The sequence below is a fragment of the Paroedura picta genome, chromosome 3 (genome assembly GCF_049243985.1).
Source record: "Paroedura picta isolate Pp20150507F chromosome 3, Ppicta_v3.0, whole genome shotgun sequence".
Classification (NCBI taxonomy): Eukaryota; Metazoa; Chordata; class Lepidosauria; order Squamata; family Gekkonidae; genus Paroedura; species Paroedura picta.
In genome coordinates this window covers 150,042,682-150,069,425 of record NC_135371.1, presented here as the reverse complement: position 1 = coordinate 150,069,425, position 26,744 = coordinate 150,042,682, and the positions used below count along the sequence as shown (strand labels likewise).

General features: G+C 42.1%; 1 protein-coding gene across 2 annotated transcripts in view; it reads left to right on the top strand.

Annotated features, from left to right (window-relative positions):
• CA10 (carbonic anhydrase 10) overlaps positions 1 to 26,744 on the top strand; it is a 426,373-nt gene that overhangs the window by 193,038 nt on the left and 206,591 nt on the right. The window lies entirely within an intron of this gene.

Genomic DNA, 26,744 nt, shown 5'->3' with positions numbered 1-26,744 from the left:
GCAGTGGAGGTAGTGCACATTTTCATTATGGCTGCAAGTCATTGCAAGTTTAGACCCTGACTGAAGCACTGGGTATTATGTTATGTTGGTACAAAGATAAGCCTTTTTTATTTATAATGTTTTGAAATGGGATTCAACTGTACTGCAAGTAGATAGCTACAGGCACTTGCCTAACTAATAAAAAGAAGATCAGAAGGTATGCTCTCTGGAAAAAGGTGGTTGCTTAGTATTATTCCTCATTTACACATATTATGCCATTATATCTTTCACTACATGGCCTGGATTCTTCTGGCAAGACACATCAGTGTAAATGATAGGATGGCAATTAAGATTCCTAATGCATTCAGCAATATGAACACACAAACACCCACAAACTTTCCTCAGTCCAGCATACTGTATCCTCATTCACAACTTGCCAATTGGAAGTGGCTTTTCAGTTATGAAGGTAGGATCCATTATCTTAGTGGTTGCTACTTGACAGCTGTACCTCCTAAATTATTGACAAAGGAAACAAACTATAATTTAGTTAAAAAGAATCTCTCTCAGTAGGCTTGACAAGGTGATAATGTTGGACCAGGCAGACTTTTAGCAGGCATGAATAAGTTGGTTGTGGCAGCGGTGTTGGTGATGAAGACCCAGAAAGATTCTGCTGGAAAAGTGTTTTGAAAACATAAATAACAATCCTTGACTGTCTGATTGCCTGGGAAAAAGCAGAGGATTAGGGCAAAGGATATAGTTGAATAAGAATAATGAGGATAATGAAAACAAATATATTCACAACTCAAATGTTGGGAAGCAGCAGTGCATCTTCAGTCTTTGTGCTAAGATGGTTCTATGTCTCTATATCAGGAGATGAGGCATTTGAGAAAAAATTACTGTAGAATCCAGTTCAGATGGATAATACATATTGTGCTCTTGGGCAAAGATAATGTTTGATAGTCTCCTTTACTATTGCCTGAAATATGAGCACCTCTAAAAACAAAAAGAGCCCTGCTGGATCAGATCATTGGTCCATGTAGTCTAGCATCCTGTCTTACCAACTGACCAATCAGTTCCTCTGGAGGTCCAGCAACAGGCATAGAGGCCAAGACCTTCCCCTGACAGTGACTCCTAGCACCAGGATTCAGAGGTTTGCTGTATCTGAACTAGAGGATGCCTTTATGGCTAGTAGCCACTGACCTATCCTCCACCTCTGCCTCATGAGAGTCCCCATCATTAAATCTGGATCTAGTTGTCCATTCATCATGTATTTGTTTCTTTTAAAGTAAAAGTAAAGGTATCCCCTGTGCAAGCAACAAGTCATGTCTGACCCTTGGGGTGACACCCTCTAGCGTTTTCTTGGCAGACTCAATACAGGGTGGTTTGCCAGTGCCTTCCCCAGTCATTACCGTTTTACCCCCAGCAAGCTGGGTATTCATTTTACCGACCTCGGAAGGATGGAAGGCTGAGTTAACCTTGAGCTGGCTGCTGGGATCGAACTCCCAGCATTAGGCTTTTCTCCAGGGAGTCCTTCCTTCTCATGAGGTGGCCAAAGTATTTGAGTTTCATCTTCAGGATCTGGCCTTCTAAGGAGCCATCAGGGCTGATCTCCTCTAGGACTGACCGGTTTGTTCGCCTTGCAGTCCAAGGGACTTGCAAGAGTGTTCTCCAGCACCAGAGTTCAAAAGCCTCAATTTTTTGACGCTCAGCCTTCCTTATGGTCCAACTTTCGCAGCCATACATTGCAACTGGGAAGACCATAGCCTTGACTAAACGCACTTTTGTTGGCAGGGTGATGTCTCTGCTTTTTAGGATGCTGTCTAGATTTGCCATAGCTTTCCTCCCCAGGAGCAAGCGTCTTATAATTTCTTTGCTGCAGTCCCCATCTGCAGTGATCTTGGAGCCCAGGAAAATAAAATCTGTCACTATCTCCATTTCTTCCCCTTCTATTTGCCAGGAATTGCCAGGAATTGAGAGGGCCGGATGCCATGATCTTTGTTTTCTTTATGTTGAGTTTCAAGCCAACCTTTGCACTCTCCTCCTTCACCCACATCAACAGGCTCTTTAGTTCCTCTTCACTTTCTGCCATTAGAGTGGTATCATCTGCATATCTGAGGTTGTTGATATTTCTCCCTGCAATCTTGATCCCAATTTGTGACTCCTCTAATCCCGCCTTTCTCATGATGTGCTCCGCATACAAGTTAAATAGGCAAGGCGACAGTATACATCCTTGCCGAACTCCTTTCTCAATTTTGAACCAATCAGTGATTCCATGTTCAGTTCTCACTGTTGCTTCTTGACCTGCATATAAGTTTCTCAAGAGACAAATAAGATGCTGTGGTATTCCCATCTCTTTAAGAACTTGCCACAATTTGTTGTGCTCCACACAATCAAAGGCTTTAGCATAGTCAATGAAGCAGAAGTAGATGTTCTTCTGGAACTCCCTAGCTTTCTCCATGATCCAGCGTATGTTGGCAATTTGATCTCTAGTTCCTCTGCCTCTTTGACATCCTGCCTGTACTTCTGGAAGTTCTCGGTCCACATATTGCTGGAGCCTAGCTTGTAAAATCTTGAGCATAACTTTGCTAGCATGAGAAATGAGTGCAATGGTGCGGTAGTTTGAACATTCTACATTAAGTTAAAACAAATTTTAAAAAATTGATTTTTAATTACATTAAGTTAAAACAAATTTAAAATCAACCATTGATTTAAATAAGAGTAAAATCAACAATAAAATAATTAAAGCAGTAATACCAGCAAGATAGTTTTTAAAAACTGTGAAGCCAGTGAAAATAAAGATTGAACTATCCTAAATGGGCCAGAATTGTATACCTGATTAAATTCTTCAGGCAGTTTCTTAAACATTAATCTAAAAACACTTTTTTTTTGAGAGGGGGGCTGATTCTAGGTTAACTTTTGCAAAATGGGGACCATTGAATCCTGGAGATTGGGGATTGCTTTAAAGAGAGAAAAACTCTAGTGAGAGTCTCACTATCACAGGGTATGGAATACATACCTGTGGAATACATACCTGCTCTGGGACTCCCTGGTCCTGGCTCCCTCCCTCTTGTCAGAGACACACACATATGCAGGCACAGACACCTTCTCCCCCACTCCCCCTTTGCCTCTCACCTTTACCTCCCCTTCCAGGTCCGTCCCTCTCTTAGACACACAAACACACATGCGCGAACACACACAGAAACAGACTCCTCCCCCCACTTCTCCCATTCTTCTCCCCCTTACCTCTCCCTTCCTGGTCCCTCCCCCTCCCTCTCGCACAGAAAGGCACATACACAGAAACAGAGTCCTTCCCCCTCACTTTCCCTATGCCTCTCCCCATTACCACTCCTTGGTTGCTCCCCCCTCCCTCCCTCCCTCTCAGACACACACACATGCAGACACAGAGTCCTTTCCCCCACTTTTCCTGTGCCTCTCTCCCTTACCTTGCTTTCCTTGTCCCTCCCCCCTTCCTGAAACTGGTTAGTAGTTGGCAGGATCCAGGGGTCCTCCCCAACTCTACCACATTAATAGCTTTTCAGTATTTCTTCCCATCTCCTTCCAACACAATTTATAAGCCAGTGTTTACTGGGTTTCCTCCAAATTCTCCCCATATACGGGAACTCTAAGGGGGTACCTGGAAATTTAAAACTCACAAAGGGTCAGTTGCTGGAAAATAGCAAAGTGGTGATGGTGTTGTCCCACTTAGAAGGTTCATATCTGTTGGTGGTCCATGGTTTCTACCAGTTCTCCAATTACATGTATTCCTTATACAAGGGGCAGGACAAGTCTGCAGACATTCAGAGGGTAGAGGTAAACAGAGACAGAAGAAATAGAAGGCTTGCTTTGTTTATGTGCTGCAGAAAATAGAACATAAAGCATTTTGGTTGTCCCCCTTATAGACTCAGCTTGTTGCTTATACATAATACATTGATTTCCATTAGGGCCTGTTTAGTGTTTAAGGCATCTAATGCTAAGATTGTACAAATTCCAATCATCATAGAGACTGTCCCCAGATGAAGGTTCCTTTCCTTCTGACAATTTAGTGCTAAGCCTGTTAGTCGGAAGTAAGAGAGGAAATATGCCAATGGATCCTTTTGTAAATGAGCCTAAAGTTGGGATTGTACCCTGCAAGGAGGGCTTCACTTGAAATCTGGCCAGAAACTATGAACCCTGGAAAAGTGCTTTTATTTCATGAAGTCAGTGGGCATAGAAGGGTATAACCCTGCTTACCTATGTACTTATATTTTTTTTCTTTTAGAGGGAGGCATAATTTATTATTTAAACGTGCATATCAGCATCTTAAGTGAGTGCCGAACACATGGATTTTTAAGGATGCTTCCTATGATTATTGTAGTTTTGGAGTGCCTTTGCATATCTTCAGTCTTCTGAGACACTGGTGATAGTCAGAGAACCAGAAGTTCTGTTTAAACTTTAATCCCCACCATGGAAAAAAAAATAATGTGCTTACTGTGTCTCTTGGTTGAATGTTTATTAAATGTTGTAAATATTTTAAATATGCCTTTTAGAGCTTATTAATTTTGCTATGAATAATGTATAATACATATTTGAGCCTGAGGAGGAAAATTATTACCTGTCTTTTCATATAAATACCCAAGATACCTTTAAAACAGAGAAAGATACAATTAGAACACAGTGAATTCAAAATATTAAAAGCTAACAACAAAGAGAGGCTGCCAAAATTCCCAATGTCAGAAGATTTATTCACTACTTACATTTATAGTCCGCTTTTGTCCTTGGAGAAGATCCTCACCAGAGTTCCTTGTATGGGAATCATTATGGTGCAACCAATTTGAAAATGATTTGCAGCAATTAATATTGCATTAATTACAATACATGATGCCAGAGAGCTATGAACGATGTTGAAAATGCATTCCTCTTGGAGAACCCTTCTTTCAGCTCTGTGTCTTGTATGTACATGATATGGCAGAAGAGATCCTTAATCATTAGTGGCTCTAATATTTTGGCAGAACCACTATGGAAGGAGCGGAGTCCGGAACATGTCTGGGTGTCTGGACATCACTTCTGACTGTACGGGCCAATCCGGGCACATCCAGCAAACCTGGGTGCACCTGGATTGGGCTGTCCCCTGGAGCGCCCGCCCCCAGAAGCCAGCCTTGAGGTTTGCTTGCAGCCTCATGGCCAGATGCTCCCTGGCCATGGAGGAGAGTGGTCCCGTGGTGCCCTGCCCAGCCCATCACTCTGGCCGCCTGCCAGTTCACATGGCAGCCTGGCCAGCTGCTGTGACCACCGCCAACACCACAGCCAGGTAGGGCAACGGAGTGGCCATAGTGGGCTCCCAACGCTAGCGCCCGTTGCATCCCTGGCTGCAATGGGCTTTCGGCCTAGTATATAAGATATAAATGCCATTATACATGGTGCCAGTGGGTTTTCAAATATTGTAAGACATTTGGGGGGATGGGCTAAAAAGCATAATAACTTTATTTTAAATTATTTTAAAGAATCTGCCTTCTGTTTTGGACCCGAGATGCCATCCTCACTTATAATTCTCTGATCCAAGTTGATTCCCTATTTTGTAAGTTCCAAAGCCCTTGACAAATTGCTTTTTCAGTCCTGGGCAGGAAATAAAGTCTGCAGGTGTATTGCATTCCTGTGTTGGCTTCCATACATAACTGGTACTTGGGGGTGAGAGACAATCTTTGTGCCACCTGCAGTTAAAAGGTGCATGGTTATAAGTGATGTGAAAGACCTCTACCTGAATCCCTGTAGAGCTGCTACGAGTCAGAATAGGCAACACTGGCCTTGATAGACCAACAATCTGACTCTGTATAAGGCAGCCTCATGTGTTCATTTACTGAATTTCTTTACTGAAATTGTTCCAGGAGTGAATAAACCCAGTGGCACTCCCCCTGCTCATCTCACTACTGACAAAATAGCTATTTAATACACATTTTGAGATGTGGTTAGTTAGATATCTCTCAATGAAGTGCCCAGATCCTTCTAGGATGTACGGCTTGATGAACAGCAGGAGATATGAGGTCTGGTGTTTCTTCCCTTCCTCCCCCCCTACATCTCCAAGAAGGCCTTACAAACAAAGGCCAGAAAGCCAGTGTGGGGTAGTGGTTGGGAGAACCAGAATTTGAAGAGAAGACCAGAGAGACATATCCACGGCTGATGAGTTGGATCCAAACTAAATTTTCCATGAAATGAAGTGGAAGAACAATTCCCACGGATTCCCCCTTCCCAAAGCAGACCACCCATGTTCCTTAGAATCCCCTTTCCTCTCTGAGCAGCATTTTGTTAACATCCACGGGCTACCACTGGAGAGAGTGAAGCAGGAATGCTCCCTTCTGCTGATGAAAAATTTAGCCAAATCCAGGCCAGTCAAAGAACGATGGAACCTAGTCCGATTGATTCAGTCAGCTCTATGTGGCCTGAACAATTTCTGGACTTGGAGACTTATTTCCCTAAGAGCTGTTCTTGAAAGAGCATTATGAATGAAGAAGGGAGGAGAAAGAGTATTTCCCCCCTCCCTTAGAAGCATTTCTAGGTGATGTCATAAAACCATTCCTCCATTATTTACTCTGTGCTTTCATTTTATTACAAAGGGGCTCTCCAGCTCCAGAAGACACTGTGTCACTGGTGCACCTAATTGGATTCCAAGATCTGAAATATCAACCTGAGATGCTTAATGAGTTTACATGCAGATGAATTCCCCCAGAAGGAATGCGGTTATGGAAGAAAATTCACATGTTGCAATTTTCTCATAATAATGCTGCCTTTGTCTCCTGATTAGATGCGTTTTAGAAAATGCAGCAAGCCCATTTACAGATAAACTCTCCTTTCTAATAAGAAATTCAAACTAATTAATTTACACCACACATTTCTCCAGTCTTTGCAAACCAATTCAGATTCACTTGATGCTCACAACAGAACAAACTAAAGAGAGCCAGTTTGGTGTAGTGGTTAGGAGTGCAGATTTCTAATCTGGCATGCCGGGTACGATTCTGTACTCCCCCACATGCAGCCAGCTGGGTGGCCTTGGACTTGCCACGGCACTGATAAAACTGTTCTGACCTAGCAGTAATATCAGGTCTCTCTCAGCCTCACCCACCCCACAGGATGTCTGTTGTGGGGAGAGGAAAGGGAAGGCGACTGTAAGCCGCTTTGAGGCTCTTCCAGGTAGAGAAAAGCGGCATATAAGAACCAACTCTTCTTCTTCATCATCATTAATCAAGAGAGAAGTACAGTCCAGTGTCAGTCAAGCAACACATGTTCCAAGCCCTTATCCCTAGAAGGAAATGCCCCAAATCTGCATTTTAAAAAAAAATAAAAATATATATTAAAAATATATTGTTGATATATTATTAGATTTATGGAGGAAAAAAAATTCCCTCAAGGAAAAATGGATCCTTGAGTTAGACCTTCGAATTCCATAAGTAAATACGGGATAGTTGCCCTAGGAAGTTCAGGTTCCAAATCCTTGCTCAGGAATGGTGTTGCTTCAGAGTAGGCACTGAAACAAGGCATGACTGCTGAAATATGTGCTTTATTTATCCATTAGTCATCTTGTATATCAGCATTCTTCATCTGCTGCACCAAGTTAGTATTCTGGGACCAATATAAGCCCTGTCTCCAGGCAAGAAATTGGCAACTGTACATGTATGTCTTACGCAACTCTTAAAGTTACTGGAGGTCTGACCTTTGCATTCACATTTATTTATTTATTTATTTATTTATTTATTTATTTATTTATTTATTTACTTACTTACTTACTTACTTACTTACTTACTTATTTATTTAAATTTCTACAGCACCCCTCCCTGCACATTTCAAAATGATTGGTCCAAGGGATCCATGTCTAGGGGTTCTCAAAGAGGGTGCCCCCATCCACTCCATTATATCCTATGGGATGGACTCTCCATTGGATATAGTGGAAGGATGGGGGCACCCGCTTTGGGAACACTTCAGGTCCTTAGTGCACAAACCTACTCGTGATCCCATAAGGGGTGGTGTTCTAAAGTAGCGATCCCCAACCTGTGGGCCGTGGACCACATGTGGTCCGGGCCCCGAAGGATGCCTTCTCTCCCCCCCCGGCCCTTTACTTCATCCCCCCCGGCCCTTTACAACACACTTCGGGTGTCATTGTCTCCCATCACTCCCAGATGGGACTATCTTAAATATTACCATAGCGATCAGAGAGCGTTAGGTCAGTGGTTGAGAGTAGAGGAGTAAACTACCCCCCCTACCGGGCCTCAGTAAAAGCCGTTGAGTGGTCCCCGGTGAGTGGCCCCCGGCGTTGAGTGGTCCCCGGTGATAAAAGGGTTGGGGACCACTGTTCTAAAGCACTATGTATCTATGATTATATGCATAGACATTGTAATGGAGAAGTATGATTTAAAAAACATTAGTGGACATCGCGGGTCCTTTAAATTGCGTCAGAATTTGTAGGAAGGGGATTGGTTGCCTGAATTTATTGACATGTGGAAGCGCGATGCGTGTAAGGCGCATTGCACTCTTCGACCTCTTCCAGCAGCAGGTGAAGATGGTAAGTCGCGCAAAAAGAAGGCAGACAAAGGCGAGACAGCAAAAAGGTAAGTAGGGACTGGGGGGTGCGATATAATGTCGCACTTGGCCATTCTGCAGGAGTGATGTTATTTCTACTAATGTGCAGAAATGCCCTTTGGCTTGGTATAGAACAGCATATATGAAGGCAGTCTGACAATTCATTGCTGTCAAACAGCGAATACAGGTGTGTCCTGTTTTCACCTTGGGCATCAGCTGATTCCCAATGGCATTTTTAGATATATCTCAGCAATGTATAGTTTTGGATTTTCACATATAAATAGTAGTAAAACCAGTTGTGTGGGCGCTAGCTGATGGTTTGGTGTAGGTGTTGTGCCTCACTTGGAAGCCAGCAGCCCTAAGAGGAGGTCTCTTTGCACAACAGTCCTGACCCATATAAGATTCAAGCCCACCTAGGAAGTGCAGAATTCCAGAACATAAACCTACACCTATCAGGCAACCTTAACTCCTCTCTGCAATGTTTTCTTGACCTGAAATAGGCCAGGGGCACTCTGTGATTCGTGTTTCCCCTGCTGCATATTCTCCATGACCCCTCCCTACATCCTGCCCCCACCAAACTGTTCCCATGATATTCACCATTTTGTAAAAGTTCTGTTTATTGCATTAAAATGTGATCACGTAAGTATTACATTGTTTTGTTATTGTGTTGTGGTCTGCCTGCCTGCTTTACCAGCCTTTTCCCCTCCACTTCACGCTTTGTTTTGCTTTTGCTTTCCCTTCACTTGCGGCTCATCCTCAGGCTCACCGTAGGGAGCAGGAAAAGAAAAGCAGGATCCAAAGGGATCGCAGTGCAGCCCTCAGCAACAGTAAGCGAAAGGGACAGAGAGGTGCCCGGCGTGTGGCCTGATGGTTTGCCAGCGGTCTGCAGGAGGGACCGATGGGGTGCCACCAAAGTCTGTATGAGCATGGAATGAATAGACGTGGATGAGCGTGTGCTAAACTGTAAATTCTGACCCCAATTTCTCTGACTCACAAAGAGTTTCTGTCTTGTCTGCCCTTTGTCACTTGCAAGCATGGGATTACATCCATCTAAAATTTGACCCCATTTGCCTCCCTTTCCTCACATTGTGCCCTGCCCTTGAAATATTCTGCAGTGCAGAACAGACTTCACTCACTGTGCTGCCCATTTACCTGACAAAATCATTTTTCCCAGCTGAGAACATAGCGGTTGTTTCCCATTGATGAGGGCAAGAGAACTGTCTTGAACTGAGAATATTTTAATGAGACCCCAAGGCACAAAATGGATACATGCTCCCATCTATTGCTGCAAGCTTTTCTTAGCATAATGAATTATCCTTCCCTGAGCTTAACATTAGTTGGCACCTGCTGTTTGATTGAAGTGGCTTCTTCTTTTTCTGCCATCTCAAAGAGTCATTCCACCTGATGTTGATGTTTGGAAGCTGAATAAATCAGTTTGCACTGGCCACAGGCTATTATTTAAACTCTGTAATGCTGTGTGGGTAAATGAAAATTATTCAGTTGTATCCTTTATAGCTTTCTTTTAAAAGAGCACCCCCCCCAAAAAAAAAGTAATTCCACAGTCATTTAAAATAATGTTTTTTATATAAATAATTGGTCCATCCAGCATATGTTGGCACAAAATAATTGCAATACTAGAAGTCTTCTGATTCCAAAGTGGGGATAAGGATAGAGGGAGAGATCAGTCAAATGGATTCTCTGACAGCTAGTTTCGATTCCATGCTGTTCAATCAATTCAGAGTATTACTGGCATTTTTTTTTCTCAAGAGTGTAATTTATGACAACTGCCAAGCTTTGCTTTGGTGATTACTAAAAGGACAGATACTGGCATGAGCCATATTTCAGCACTGCAGGATTGTGAAATGAACCGCTAGTAATGGACCAGGAGGAATGAATAGCAATAAGACATCAGTGTCATCGGAAAACTGATTTGTGATTGATTTTCAGAGGGCTTAATAATCTGATTCTTTGATATATTGTGTTCAGAAATTTAATAAGTTTGATACAGATGTCAGAAAGTTTAACAAACAAAATTGAAATGATAGATTTGTTTTATATAACACCTATTCTTCATAGGATACTTGATTCACCCAGCATTTTGTTGAGAATGGGTCTATTGGGGAGAAATGAGGTTCAAAGAAGTTTCGTTCCAACTAAGGCTCCCGCCCTTTTAAAGACATATTTAATCATATGACTTTTAATCAACTGAACAATCAGTTAAACTTCGGAAATGTATGAATAAATATTATGCTTCTGAAGCATAAAAGCAGGCTTTCTTTGTATTCAAATGGATTTGTGCATACCTTATAGCAGGCACTATCTTATAAGAAAAGTCCTTCTCTTAAGATGGTGCTTGTCACCTGCAGTTTTTATAAGTATACTAGTAGTAAAGCCCGTTGTGTTCCCTAATACAGTGGGTGCTAGCTTGTAGATTGGTGTGGGCTTAGTGCCTCACTTGGAAGCTGGCAACCCTAAGTGGAGGTCTTTCTGTGCACAGCAGTTTTGACCTTAGGTGTATGCATACCTGGGGGCATTTTTTTGTTTTGGGATTCTGTATTGGGAGATGGAGCTGGGCCAGGACAGCCCTATTCTTCCCTTGCTGCACGGGCCTGTCCTAACATAGGCCCCATTGTTCACGGGGGCAAAAAAGGAGCTCACAAGGAGTTCAGTGTGTTTCATAATGACCGTTTATGCACTGGAGGTTTCATGCTGGGCTGCAGGCTGGAGTTTTAGTCATGGCAGGTTGCCCCACCTCTTCTTGTACCCACATGGGGGAGCATTTGGCCTGGTGCACCTCATCCACCCCCGATTTGTGCTCCTACATGGGAGGTGGGGCAGTGCATAAACGGTCAATGTGTTACAACCAGACCTTTGTTCCAAAAGCTGTTTCTGCTTTACATAGAGCAGAGAAGTTTGTTCTTCATTGCTTTGACCCAATCTCAAACACCCTAAGGAGAAACACTGGCACTGCTTGATAATTAAAAGTGCTTTGAGTTTGTTTGTTTTTTATGTTGATAGGACTAAACTTGCATAAATCTGACATTTTCTGTCTTTCAGGAAGTTTCCTTAGGAGACAAGGTTTTGACAACTTCTATTAGCATGTGAATTAGGGGTCATATAATTCTGGTTTACAGGGCAGTATATTTGGAGCTGCCTGCAGGTGTCATGGCTCACTTCAAATAGGTGTTTTGAGCTGTTGATTGGCCCTTCCTCCATTAGAATCTTTTGGTAAAGCAGCCTTCTGGATTAAGGTGACCAGATTTTAACATTGGTAAAGTAGGACACCATTGACTGGGGGGGTTCTCGATTAAAAATTTGGTCTATATGGAGCAACAAAAATTTTCATAGAATGGTATTGTAATATATATATATTTAAATTTCAACATAAATACAATTTTCCAGGTGCCCCCAGATGTCCCTCCAAAAGTGGGACAATATGGTCACCTTATTCTGGATATCAGTGTGTTCCTTCACCAGGTATCACAGTATTGATGAATTATTCTCTGCTGAGGCTGCCTTTGATAGAGGGGTTATGCATTGGGCCACATCTAGGGGCCAGAATTTCTTCACTCACAGGAACATACTGCTGGAGATTGCCCTGCCCCGGACCACTGGAGAACGGAAGATTTTTCTCACCATCAATCTTCCTTCTTGGTGGTCCAGGGGTGGGGTAGTCTGTACCCTCCCAAGGGTTGATTCTTCATTGATTCTAGCCTTTGGTCCAGAGTTGGCCTCCTGAAAGGTCGAGGTTTCCTCATTCTGCTGCTACCTTCAGTTTTATTTTCTGTGGAGAATTGTTAGTTTTTGGGAGGCTGTTTCTTCTTCATAGTTTGAAGTTTGTGCTGAACAGAAAGTTTTTCTTTATGGCCTTTGCACAACACTGGAGCCAGTTGAAGAAGCCCCTTCCCTTCTGGTAATAACAAACTTTGATGACCCTGCCTGTCAGTAGGAGGAGTTTCTATCCTACTAGTGGAGACTGCCGTGCCTCTGGACCACCAAGAAGGAAGATTCATGGTATATGAGAAAAATCTGTTCTCCAATTCTGTATATATAAGGTATTATCATATACAGAAACAATGTCCCATGGCTATTTTCCAGATGTGTCTGTCAAATCTAGCAGAAATGCTTCTGGTCTTATTTGTAGATTAACCTTTAAAATCTTTTATGTGCAAGCATATATTTGTGTGCTCTTCTGCCTCCACCACATATAGTACAATGTTTCTGTTAAATTTTCACACTTCTAAGTAAGATCATGGCCCCTTCCAGGTTAAGACGGGCCATTGGGCTATATCTCTAATCCTCAAGGCGAGGTACTGTTTGGTTGGGGGGGTGGTAGGGTTTTTATCGCCACTTGGGTATTTTGAATTTAATTGTATTGGGGTTTTTGATGGGTTTTTATTGGAGGGAAATGTTGGTACCCGCCATGAGCCGCTTGCAGGAGTGGCAGACTAGAAATCAATCCAGCAATCAATCAGTCAAACCTATCTTGTATATCTTGTTTAGTTGTCAAATCTTAAAACCATTAAACTTATTTTGTGGTATATTTTCCTAGCATACAGCAAAAAAGTTTGCATTTTCTCTTATTGCAAAATGTTTTGCAATTGTAAAATATTTTGCAATTGCGTTTGTCAGCAATTTTTTGCTGGCTGAAGTGCTGAACTGAAAAAAACAAACAACAAATGCTGTCTAGCATCACATAATTTCCACCCCTGAGTAACTTGGACATTTTCTGTCAATGGGGCCATTACAGTCTCATCTAGTTCAACCCTTAATAAAAAGCATTTCATTGACCGATTATGCACAGGCAGGGAAGGGCAGGCCAGCACCTGCATGACAGCCGGGGTAATCCCCATTTATGTACGATGTCGATGAAATCCGGGCCCCCTCTCAGCCCGTGTTAGGGCCTCTGTTGGCCTGTGGCAAAGGAATGCTGATTCTTCCACCTTCCCTTTCTTGCTGTGGCGGCCATCAGAGGCCCAGTCAAGCCAGGCCCATGTATACAAGGCCTTTAAGGCCCATCTCCTCCCCCACCCACAGTGTCCTTGCTTATTTGGCTTCATGGTGCTGTGGAGCTGAATGGGATGTTTTTTACTCTCTCTCTCTCTCTCTCTCTCTCACACACACACACACACACACACACACACACAATGGTGGGATAGAGGCATGCCACTCTCCCACCATCATGCAGTGAGACCTGCAAGCCCTCCACCCCTCTGCAGCCGCTGCGACCACCAGGTGCAGCAGAACCCACCCATCCTGGAGTTGTGCATGCGCATGCACAACACCGAAGTGGACCATGCATGCGCAGGACAAGGCAAGGCACGCTGCTCTGCCACTAGGGTTTAGCAGCTGCCTGGTGCAGCTGGCACTGTGCATAATCAGTCAATAAGTCTCTTTTTCTCTCTCTCTTTTTCTCTCCCTCTCTCTCCCTCTCTCTCACCCTTCCAGGTTAAGCTGATGTTTGTCAGCTTTGTGCATGAGCAGACAAACTTCAGTGATCAATTATAGCTTCGCTCATTGTACAAACTATTGAAAGGAATATACTACAGATGTTTATATCTGAGATACCTGATTCTAGATGATCTTTAAAGGTACCTGCATTTGGGCATAACAAGTAACAGGAATTCAATGGAAATGAGCCAGAATAGGAGACCCATCAGCCTCAAGGCAAGCAAGAGGGAGTCTGTAAAACTCTGTACATGCTGCTGCTTTCAAATCATTTTTAGGGGCAGTCTCACGTATTTCCCATTAAGTAATCTAAGAACTGGCATGCATTCCATACGGCTGCACCTGATGTGCTCCCACAAGATAGCATAGCCAGACAATAAAATTGTAACTCTGCAGTTCTCCAGCAGCTCAGCCAAAATACAGGAGATGTGTGGCATGGATATGTAAATGCATCATATTCTACAGCAACATTACATGAAGTGGAGCCAAAGCTGTCACAGAACATAAACTTTGGAGGGGAAGCCAAGGCGTTTTATTTTGGGGAAATTGCATCCAATTTAAAGTGATCTGTTCTACTAAAATAACTGCAATTCTGTGAAATTAACATTTTATTTCCCCCAATGCCTACTTAATGCTGATACCATATGCAGACTTGAATTATTTTGTTAATACAGATGGATAGAATAATAAAAGTCGTTCAGTTGTTTTAATGTACCAAAGGTAAAAAAAAGATTTGTCTGCTCTTCTCCATGCCAGAAAAGTTTATTCCAGCCATCTATGCATATGTTTTTACCTAAAATATAAACTGAATTAGAGGAAAGTACCTATTTCTAAATGTAAAGCTCCTTGATGTAGTCAGACCTCTGTATTGCTAGCCTTTCTGCCCTGGCCCATCAATATTGGATCATTCTTCTGTGCTAGTCACATGAGACTAGGGTTATGCGTGGCAGCATCCAAATCAGTCGTTCCAGGCTGATGCAGCGCACCAGTGCCCACAGTTCCCCTCCCCCCATGGGCGGTGCTGGCTGTGTCGGCCTGGAACAGCTGATTTGGACACCGCCGCACAGAACCCTACATGAGACACAGAAAAATATAATTTGGACCATTGACAATATAGAGGCTAAGACCCAGCTGAGAAATGACATAATTTCAAATGATCTCATCGCCCTCAGCTAGAACAATGGCAGTTTCAGAGAAAAACAAGATTGTCCCTTTACCCGGCCCGCAGTGTATTAATCAAGACCATCCAGTAATCTGTCAACAACAGACTTCCAGATGCCTTAACACTCAATGGTAGGAATAACTAAAGCCCTTACTAGCAGTTCCTAGTAAGAGGTTCCCAGAATTTCCCACCACAAATCCTATATCAGTGAAGTAACTACATCCAGTGTCCCTGTTTCCTGTACAGAAACTTTCCCTCTCTTTCCTCATTGCCTTAGTACCTTTTTGACAGCTTGCAATAGGATCATCACTCTGTCAAAGATCCCTGTTGTGTGGATCACTCACTTGCTGTGCTAGAAGGAATTTTCCTTTTTTTTAACTTAGAGGAACATTCCAAACAGTGATTCTCCACCTGTGTTCTCCAAGGCCTTTGTAAGTTGTCTTGAATCTTCAGAGAAGAGTGGGTATAAAGGTTTCAATAAATAAATAAATAAATAAATAAATAAATAAATAAATAAATAAATAAATAAATAAATAAATAAATAAGAATTACTGTTCATTCTCTCCCTTCAGCATTCTCATTTTCCAGCATGTGTGACCCAGTGCAATCTAGAAAAAAGGACAAGTATATAGGGACTCATGTTATTCAGAAATAAATACAAGTAGTTAGGATCCATAACATTGAAGGCGATCTTATATTTGCTACTTCCTACCATCTGCTAATAGGTAGTAATAATATTTGTACAACTGCAGTGATATTGTTAGATTCTATCCTGATCTTGCATTAAAAAAAAAATATGAATTTTTGCAAGTAGACAGGGGCATAAGTATTTATGTTATAATGGTTATGATTATTTTTCCTGGATGATTTGCAAAAAAGTTCTTGGCACATGGAGGATTGTTAATTGAAATTCTCCAGCAATGTGCAGGGACTGTGCTATTCTGATAAAGTGGCAAGGCATTACTTATTACTGAGAGCCAGTTGTGTGTAGTGGTTAAAGTCTTGGACTGGGTTCTGTTAGACCTAGTTGTGGAAAAGGTGTATAAGTGGGAAAAAATGAATACATATTTAAAGTGAAATGCTACTTCATAAAATTAGACTGCTGCAAGTATGAAAGGGGGGAAATCTGCTGGTTTCTATATTTTTCAAGGTCTTAGTGTATTCTTCTTGGGCTAAGTTTCAAGGGAGTACCGCTGGAAAAATTTCTGGGTTATTTGATTTATGATGATCACTATGTAGTTCCCATTCTTCAGTGGCAGATCTCATTGTCTTTTTCCAGGGGTGGAATGTGTCAGCCTAGAGTGGGAGTCGGTTGAGAACGTGGCTATCTGGGTGATGTACCGTGCACCCTCTGCACCCTCAGATTCCCTGTAAGGCCTGCTGGAGGCAGTGGTTGCCTGGACGCTGCAGTATCCAAAGCTCTTGATCTTGGGAAACTTCAACATCCATGTGGATTGCGTTGTCTCCAGGACTTGGCCTGGATCTGATGTTGGCCATGGAGACAGTAGGATTCTCGCAATTTGTTGCTGGTCCCACCCGTCAGATCAGACATATCCTCTGGTATGATCTGGTGGCGAGTAACATCTTTCCATGGTCAGACCACCATACCCTGAAGGTCCAACTGAGGATGCCACCCAGTCTCCGGTTGGGTGTTGGACGCATTTTAGTTTGACCGTGGAGACATATGGACTTTGAGAGATTCCTCAATGCTCTGCAGAACCTGATGCCTTCTGGTGTCTTGTTGGCAGTCTTGGTGAGGACTGGCAGTCCTGCCTGTTGGCCGCTATTGATGAGATTGCTCCTAAGTGCCCTCTCTGCCTTCACCTCAAAAAGGCCCTTTGGTATACCCAAGAGCTTTGGGAGAAGAAGAAGGAAATGAGGCAGCCAGAGCGCATGTGGAGGAAGACTCGCGATGACCAATTATGCACGGGGGTTTTAGCGCACATTCAGGGTGGAATGGCGGCGACTAAAATCACCGATAACGCACGGAGCCAGCTGCAACCGGCTGCAGCTTCGGTGCATGCTGCCGAAAAAGCCGCGTCAGTGAAACGCGGAAGAAAGCGCAGCTTCCGGGTGACCGGGGCGCAACCAGAAGTGGCGCCCGGATCGCCGCGTGCATAATCAGTTACTCTGGGTTTTGCCGCCGTCACGCCCCGCCCCGTGCATAACCGGTGTGCGTCGCGTCTTCCCCCTCCGCGTTTTCCATGTGACCCGAAATCGCCGTTTCGGCGGCCGTGCATAATGGGCCGATGAGGTGACAAGGACATCACATTGCATGCTTACGAAGGCGTATGAAAATTCGGTGAAAGTGGTGAAAAAAGACCTTCACCACAGATATTATGTCCACAAGCTCTCGCCTAGCACAATTGTTTAGAGGTGGGTTCTCCATCTTTGGAAATTTGTAAACAGAGGCTGGATAGCCATCTGATGAAGAGGCTGATTCTGTAAAGGCTTAAGGGGGTAGCAGGTTACAGTGGATGAGCGATAGGGTTGTGAGTATCCTACATAGTGCATGGGGTTAGACTTGATGACCCAGGAGGTCCCTTCCACCTCTAGGGCACTTCATTCTGTGGGTATGAATTTGCTAGCTGTCCTGGTCCCCTGGGAAGTTCACCTGGCCTCAAGCAGGGCCGGGGCTTTTTTGGCCCTAGCCCCAACCTGATGGAATGAGCTCCCTGAAGAGCTACGGGCCCTGAAGGAGATTTCAGTATTCCTCAGGGCCTGCAAGACAGAACTCTTCCACCAGGCGTATGGTTGAGGCCATGGTAAGGTCTTGGAGTTACTATTGGCGGATCCCTTAACATCAGTTAGATCAAGACCCTCACTCCCAATGAAAGAGAGTTCTTGGCCCCAGTTGGACAGTGGGAGAGGTTGGAGGGGAGGTTAGAACTCTGTATGGATATCTTTTAATGTTAATTTTTGCTGTATATTTTAAGGGGTTTGAGAGGATTGGACTGGTTTTTATTGTTTTATTGTAAACCACCGTGAGCCTGAATGAAGTGTGGCAGTATATAAATATGAAAATAAATAAATAGATTACAGCATCAGCTTTCTACACTTACAGAGCTTTCAAGAGCTTCGGGCTTCAAGTTTACTTCAGGTTTGGTTGATTTCCTAACTTTACAAGAGTTTGGCCTATGATACAGAAACGTTATGCTGGGGAAGCAGTGGGACAAAACTGATAGTGACTTGAAGGGTGTGGAAGAATCATTGGTTATTTAGACCCAGGAAAAGCCAGTCAAAGAACTATAAACACTCCTGAGGAGGGGAAGGAGGAGAGGAACAAGGAAAGAAGCTGAGAGAGGAAAAATTCCAAACTCAGCCAAGGATAAGAGCTTCCTCTTTCACTAGAGATGAGACCATTTTTTAAATTTTATATTTTGTTGAAATCATTTTGGTCCCCTCATTTTCTTTATTAACATTGTTTATTTCTTCTGTGTTGGGTGGGCTATTTTGCCAACTTTGATAGGGTCATTTAAATAGGCATGTGCATGGGGGAAAATTCAGATAATTTTGGATTTGGCCAGTATCGATTGGGGCTGAATCCAATCACCCAAACCACCCTTCATTGGTTCAGATTTGGCTGAATCGATTTAGACAAATCTGTCTGAATTTTTCCCCTGCACATGTCCCCCACCCACTCCCTCCCTAGGCAGTGAGGAGCATCTCAGCTGCCCGAGAAAGCAGGGGGAGACTTTTGAAGGGCCCACCAAGAAGCTGATCATGACAAATCGGTTTGGTGTGCTCCTCCACCCCCCCTGCTGCCTTCTCAGGCGCTGCTTCAGAAAGTTGGGGAAGGCATTTAAAGGTCATACCAAACAGTTTATCATGCTTTAAACACTCTCCGCTGGGTGGGTGGGGGAGGCATATTAAGGGTCTACCAAGAAGCTGATCATGACATATCAGCTGCTTGGTGCTCTTCCCTCACCGTTCATTTAAACTAGCTGAATCATGGTTGAATTGCAGAATCGTGATTCAGCTACCGCAGATTTGGCCCATTTAAAGACCGGTGATGGCCAATTCGGCTCAGTTCTGAAAAGTATCTGGATAAACATTGATTTGGGTACTTTGGGGTACTTTGGGGCTTATCTGAACCAAATCACCCATCCTTACATACTGGAATACATGCCATAGCCTATGAAGCTATATCAAACATTGCTTAAATAGTGGTACTCACTCCCTGGCTCTTCGAGAACAACTTTTTCACATGTATTTCCATCCCTGGCATGAAACGTGCATTTCAGAGAGACTTACAGTTTACCTGTTCCTCTGGCAGCAGCTGTTTCAAGGTGGAAACCTACTAGCCAGAAGCCCCACTAAACAAGGGCCTTTTGCCTGTATTCTTGAAATAAGACAGGAGCCACACTGGAGAATAGTGCCCAGAGGAAGCACAGGTGGTGTGTCAAAGAGCCACATGTGTATAGATATCACTGGTTTAATCTGACAGACAAAACTCTGAATATGCCAGGATGTCCTCTTCTTCTTTGCAACATGTTCTTGACATGACTGTCTACAGTACTTCCAGGTGACCAGACATTATTTTTATGTTTTCTCAAATATAGTTCTTGCTCCTTATATGTAGTAAATTTGATTTGTGTGTGTGTGTGCTAGATAATAGCAGTCCAGTGAGTATGGGCCAGTTTCTATGTGGTGAGAAATATTGAAAAATGTCTAAAATACAAATCAAGGATAAAGAGTCCTGAAGCTTAACAGCCTCAGAGGAGACCAAAATTTCATAACTAAATCTCTTCTAGCAGCCAGGAGCTGTCAGAATGATAAATTGGCTAGTCTTTAATATCAGTTTACATAGCAGGACAGGGAAAAAAGTGGGGTGGGAGAGAAGCAAACAATAATTCTTACAGCAAGATCTGTTGGCATAACCATTTCCGACTTTTAAGATGACAAAAGTAAAGCAATCCGGCACTAAGGCCGAAATTTTAACCGGCATCACAGATAACATTGTCAGGAAATCAATAGCTATTCTAAAGCCCCCAGGGCAGTTCTGTCACACACTCTAAGAGTTACTAGTTAGATATATGAATGGCTTACTGGTTGATGTTCTCATCTTGCAGTGTATCATTTTGCGAGACTGCAACAGCTACGTTCAGATAAATGTTAGATGATTTTGATTTTTCATGCCATCTGCAGTATGACTAGACATGAGAAGGGAACTCAGGATAGCATCCTCTTGGTTCCAAAGCCACCTTGTGAAGTAGGTAAGGTTAAATTGGCTGAAGCTCACCAAACAGTCTTTGTAGAAATGGTACCCGAGTCTCCCTGGTCTAAGTTTGTTAACTCTGCTGACAATGGCATTTTAATTACTGCAAGACAGTTTGTCCTTGAGCAATGTTTTCTGTGTATCCTAGAAGAGGATGGGTTTCTGTGAGATGCCTGGCTCATTTTGTCATTCTAACAAGAATGTATAAAGGGGACTGCATAAGCTGTTATATTTACTAACCAGACATTCAAAGATGCAGATCTAGTTCATTAACCTTGTAGAGTATTATTTTCCCGCCAGTCAATGAATTTAAGTACCCCTATTCTCTGGCGGCTGGCTGAAGATGACATAGCTATCAACTTCCTTGTCTTTGCATGCTATGCTTGGGCAATTATGCTATGTTTAGTGACTGCAAATGTAACATCATTTGAAAGTCTGTCCTTCCTCTATGTAGGGAAATTGTTTCCAGCTTATTCAGCACTTATTGGATTAGCATCGAAAAGATCATTTCATGCTTGGTTAAGTGGTAAATCCAATTCATTTGCTACTGAGACAAAGTAACAAATGTGACTTTTAATACTGTTAATTGTAAGCAAAGAAGAAAGTGACAGGTGTTTACAAAGGAAGGTAAAGAGGGCTGGGTTTTTTGTTAGTCACTTATCACACCTTAGCCAAGGCTGCCATTTTGTTCATTGTCACAATTGCAGACATGATTAAGGCAAAGTTAAATGCTTCTAAATCCTGTAGTTTTCAATGTAAACTAAACCACCTTGAGTCCATCAGGATTAAGGGAGGGTTAAAATGTCAAAAATAGATTACAATAGAATAGCATTAAACAGATATTTCTTTTGATTGATTGTTTTAGATTTAGCTATAAATAACCATCCCTCCCGATGACGGCTCGGAGCAGTTTACAACATAATAAATGCATTAAAACATTGATTATAACCCATAAAACAATGAACAACTAAATTTTAAATCAGTTATAAAAAGCCTAGGATTGCAGTTCACAGCATAATCAGCTTGCTGATGTTGTCATCTTTCAGAGTTTATTTATTCCAGGGTGGTTCTTCCAGAATCTTATCGGAGGAGCCCCATAGATGTTGTATTGTTATTCTATCACAGAAAACAATGGAGCCAAGATGTGCTTTACTTCAGTTGGATTATTATTGTGAAAATTAATACACAAATAATACCAATAAAATCACATTGCCCATAAACGTTCATAAGGTATAATCCATATAATCTTTATGGAAAAGGGGGAAAAGCCACAATATTATTTTGTGAATGAACCATATTCCCTAGTCTTATTCTGTCTTAATGTAACAATAGTGAAAATCTGCCTACCTTTTCTCAGTCATATCTGGCTTGCTAATTTAATTAACTGTTTCCCTATATTTTACATTCCAATCCTCTAATGGTTGCATGTTTGGGGATTTCTGTAACTTAGTTATAAGATACAGTTGTAATTAGATTATAAAGCACTTCCACGCTGGCTTTTTTATATCCTTTATGCAATACCCGTGAAAAAATAGGAATAGGCCCTTAGGCAATTGATGGCATAGAATCATTTGCAGCATTTATATAACTTAATTCCAGAAACTGTGTAGAACATAACAGTGCACTAAAAATGAATAAAGTTGTTTCATGCCAAATACATTTCCAATAACTCTCTGAAATCTTATACCCTTTTCAATTTCACAGGTATCAGATACCACCTAAGCGTAAGCGTATAATGATTCTCCTTGAAGTTGGTGAATATAAAAAGCAAAGGACCACTATGAAAAATTTAAGTTCATGCTTCCTTTTGAGTCTTGATTCTTTAAATCTAATTCCCAGGAACATTATAGGTTTTTTGTTTGTTTGTTGTTTTTTCCTGTAAGGCCTCAAAAAGAAAATGATACATTATTTTTAATAAGATTTTTGTATAGCCAGGATCTTTCAACAGAACGATCAGTGTGAGAAAATCAGTTCCTCTGCACAGTTGTAAAAACTGTTTTATGTGAAGAAACAAAAAAAGAAAGATGGGTATGTACATATCTTGTACTCTCCAGATCATATCACATTTTAATATTTTTATAAATGACATAGTCAAATATTTTTGATAGACTGTATTATCCCCAGTTGCCCATTTGAATTAAATGCAGCAAGTGGAGAAATACATGGGAGTAATTTCCATTTGTATCCCCCCCCCCCCACGTTCTTTGGCACTGGAGAAATAGAAATGTTTCATTTTCATTTTACAGGTCAATAATTCATTTTAAGCTATTGAAGTATTTCAGTATTTTCATCCATATCGTATTGTATAAGATTGCACCATTAAGCCAAAATCAAAGAAATGAACAATGATGCATGATAGTATAACATAGCATTGTGTCATTCCATTAAACCTTCTTTCTTACGCTTTTGATTTTGGATTTTTAATTGTTGAACTGACTATTAAGTCAATACTATGCCAAGAGATCCACATCATATGTCCTAACTATATGTACACATAAATTACATTATAATGAATCAGACCATTGATCTATGAAGCTCAGGATTGTCTACTCTAGCAGTGGTTCTCTAGGGTTTTATGAAAAAGGCTTACATATCATATCACCTATTCCCAAAATAAAAATTTCATCCTTGTACACCCACTACAGACTTATTTATTTATTTATTTATATTTAGATTTATATACCGTCCTCCCCAAAGGCTCAGGGCGGTTTACATTAAAACTAGTCAATGATACATGAAACAGTCTTTGTTAAAACATACAGTAATTAATAACAGTGGTTGTAACCATATAACAGAATAATATAACAGTTGTTGTTATGTGCGAAGTCGTGTCCGACCCATCGCGACCCCATGGACAATGATCCTCCAGGCCTTCCTGTCCTCTACCATTCCCCGGAGTCCATTTAAGTTTGCACCTACTGCTTCAGTGACTCCATCCAGCCACCTCATTCTCTGTCGTCCCCTTCTTCTTTTGCCCTCGATCGCTCCCAGCATTAGGCTCTTCTCCAGGGAGTCCTTCCTTCTCATGAGGTGGCCAAAATATTTGAGTTTCATCTTCAGGATCTGGCCTTCTAAAGAGCAGTCAGGGCTGATCTCCTCTAGGACTGACCGGTTTGTTCGCCTTGCAGTCCAAGGGACTCGCAAGAGTCTTCTCCAGCACCAGAGTTCAAAAGCCTCAATTCTTTGACGCTCGGCCTTCCTTATGGTCCAACTTTCGCAGCCATACATTGCAACTGGGAAGACCATAGCCTTGACTAAACGCACTTTTGTTGGCAGGGTGATGTCTCTGCTTTTTAGGATGCTGTCTAGATTTGCCATAGCTTTCCTCCCCAGGAGCAAGCGTCTTATAATTTCTTTGCTGCAGTCCCCATCTGCAGTGATCTTGGAGCCCAGGAAAATAAAATCTGTCACTATCTCCATTTCTTCCCCTTCTATTTGCCAGGAATTGAGAGGGCCGGATGCCATGATCTTTGTTTTCTTGATGTTGAGTTTCAAGCCAACTTTTGCACTCTCCTCCTTCACCCGCATCAACAGGCTCTTTAGTTCCTCTTCACTTTCTGCCATTAGAGTGGTATCATCTGCATATCTGAGGTTGTTGATATTTCTCCCTGCAATCTTGATCCCAATTTGTGACTCCTCTAATCCCGCATTTCTCATGATGTGCTCTGCATACAAGTTAAATAGGCAAGGCGACAGTATACAGCCTTGCCGAACTCCTTTCTCAATTTTGAACCAGTCAGTGATTCCATGTTCAGTTCTCACTGTTGCTTCTTGACCTGCATATAAATTTCTCAAGAGACAAATAAGATGCTCTGGTATTCCCATCTCTTTAAGAACTTGCCACAATTTGTTGTGCTCCACACAATCAAAGGCTTTAGCATAGTCAATGAAGCAGAAGTAGACGTTCTTCTGGTACTCCCTAGTTTTCTCCATGATCCAGCGTATGTTGGCAATTTGATCTCTAGTTCCTCTGCCTCTTCGAAATCCTGCCTGTACTTCTGGAAGTTCTCGGTCCACATATTGCTGGATCCTAGCTTGTAGGATTTTGAGCATAACTTTGCTAGCATGAGAAATTAGTGCAATGGTGCGGTAGTTTGAACATTCTTTGGCATTGCCCTTCTTCGGGATTGGAATGTAAACTGACCTTTTCCAATCCTGTGGCCATTGTTGAGTTTTCCAAATTTGCTGGCATATTGAGTGTAGCACTTTTACTGCATCGTCCTTTAAGATTTTGAATAGTTCAACTGGAATGCTGTCACCACCACTAGCTTTATTGTTGCTCAGACTTCCTAAGGCCCATTTGACTTCACATTCCAGGATGTCTGGCTCCAGGTCAGTAACTACCCCATTGTGGTCATCAGGGATGTTAAGCTCACTCTTGTATAGTTCTTCTGTATAATTTTGCCACCTTTGTTTAATCTCTTCTGCTTCTGTGAGGTCCCTACCATTTTGGTCCCTTATCATACCCATCTTTGCATGAAACGTTCTCTTCATATCTCCAATTTTCTTGAAAAGATCTCTGGTCCTCCCCATTCTATTGTTTTCTTCTATTTGTTTGCACTGTTCATTTAAGAAGGCATTCTTATCTCTTCTAGCTTTTCTCTGGAATTCTGCATTCAATTGGGTGTATCTTTCTCTTTCTCCCTTGCCTTTCACTTCCCTTCTCTCCTTAGCTATTTGTAAAGCTTCCTCAGACAGCCATTTTGATTTCTTGCATTTCTTTTTCTTTGGGATGGTTTTAGTTGCTACCTCTTGTACAATGTTGCGAACCTCTGTCCATAGTTCTTCAGGCACTCTGTCTATCAGATCTAATTCCTTAAATCTATTTGTCACCTCCACTGTGTATTCGTCGGGGATATGATTTAGTTCATACCTAAGTGGCCTAGTGCTTTTCCCTACTTTCTTCAATTTAAGCCTAAATTTTGCAACAAGAAGCTCATGATCTGAACCACAATCAGCTCCTGGTCTTGTTTTTATTGCCTGTATAGAACTTTTCCATCTTTGGCTGCAGAGTACATAGTCAATCTGATTTCTGTGTTGACCGTCTGGTGATGTCCATGTGTAGAGTCGTCTCTTGGGTTGCTGGAAAAGAGTGTTTGCTATGACCATTGTATTCTCTTGACAAAATTCTACCAGCCTGTGCCCTGCTTCATTTTGTACTCCAAGGCCAAACTTGCCTGTTATCCCGGTTATCTTTTGGCTTCCTACTTTAGCATTCCAATCCCCCATGATGATAAGCACATCATTTTTGGGCGTTGCTTCTAGAAGGTGTTGTAGGGCTTCATAGAACTGATCAACTTCATCCTCTTCAGCAGCAGTGGTTGGGGCGTAGACCTGGATCACTGTGATATTGAATGGTTTGCCTTGGATTCGAACTGAGATCATTCTGTCATTTTGGAGATTGTATCCCAAGACTGCTTTTCTTACTCTCTTATTGATTATGAAGGCTACTCCATTTCTTCTGCGAGATTCTTGTCCACAGTAGTATACCTGATGGTCATCTGAATTAAATTCACCCATTCCTGTCCATTTTAGTTCACTGATTCCTAAAATGTCGATGTTCAGTCTTGTCATTTCTTGTTTAACCACGTCCAGCTTGCCTTGATTCATGGATCTGACGTTCCAGGTTCCTATGGAATAAAAATCTTTACAGCATCGGACTGTCTTTTCGCCACCAGTTACTTCCACAACTGAGCGTCCTTTCGGCTTTGGCCCAGCCGCTTCATTCATTCTGGCGCTACTCGTACTAGCCGTCTGCTCATCCCCAGTAGCATATTGGACACCTTCCGACCTGAGGGGCTCATCTTCCAGCGTCATATCGTTATGCCTATTGGAACTGTCCATAGAGTTTTCATGGCAAAGATACTGGAGTGGTTTGCCATTTCCTTCTCCAGTGGATCACCTTTTGTCAGAGCTCTCAGCTATGACCTGTCCGTCTTGGGTGGCCCTGCACGGCATAGCTCATAGCTTCACTGAACTACGCAAGCCCCCTTGCCACAACAAGGCAGCGATCCTTGAAGGGGGAATATAACAGTATAACAATATAATAAAATAATCTAAAAATAATCTAAAATAGTCTAATCTAAAATAGTCTAAAAATAATACAATAAATAAATAACTTAAATATGTTTGTTTGTTATATACAAAACATATATGTGTAGATATGTGTCATATATGAAGCATGGCAGGAAGAACAATTTAATGTACAGAAGTGGCATGCAGAGAAAGAATGAAGCACATATGTTTCTCCTCATCACTTATATGGTTAAATTTGTACCTTCCAAAACAGTTTTCCCTTTTAAAATCTATAGTTTATTTCCTTTAAAAACACTTGTATCCAATTATCTCAGAAAGGCACAAGGCAGCTAATTAGCATAATTCTTAGAACAATTT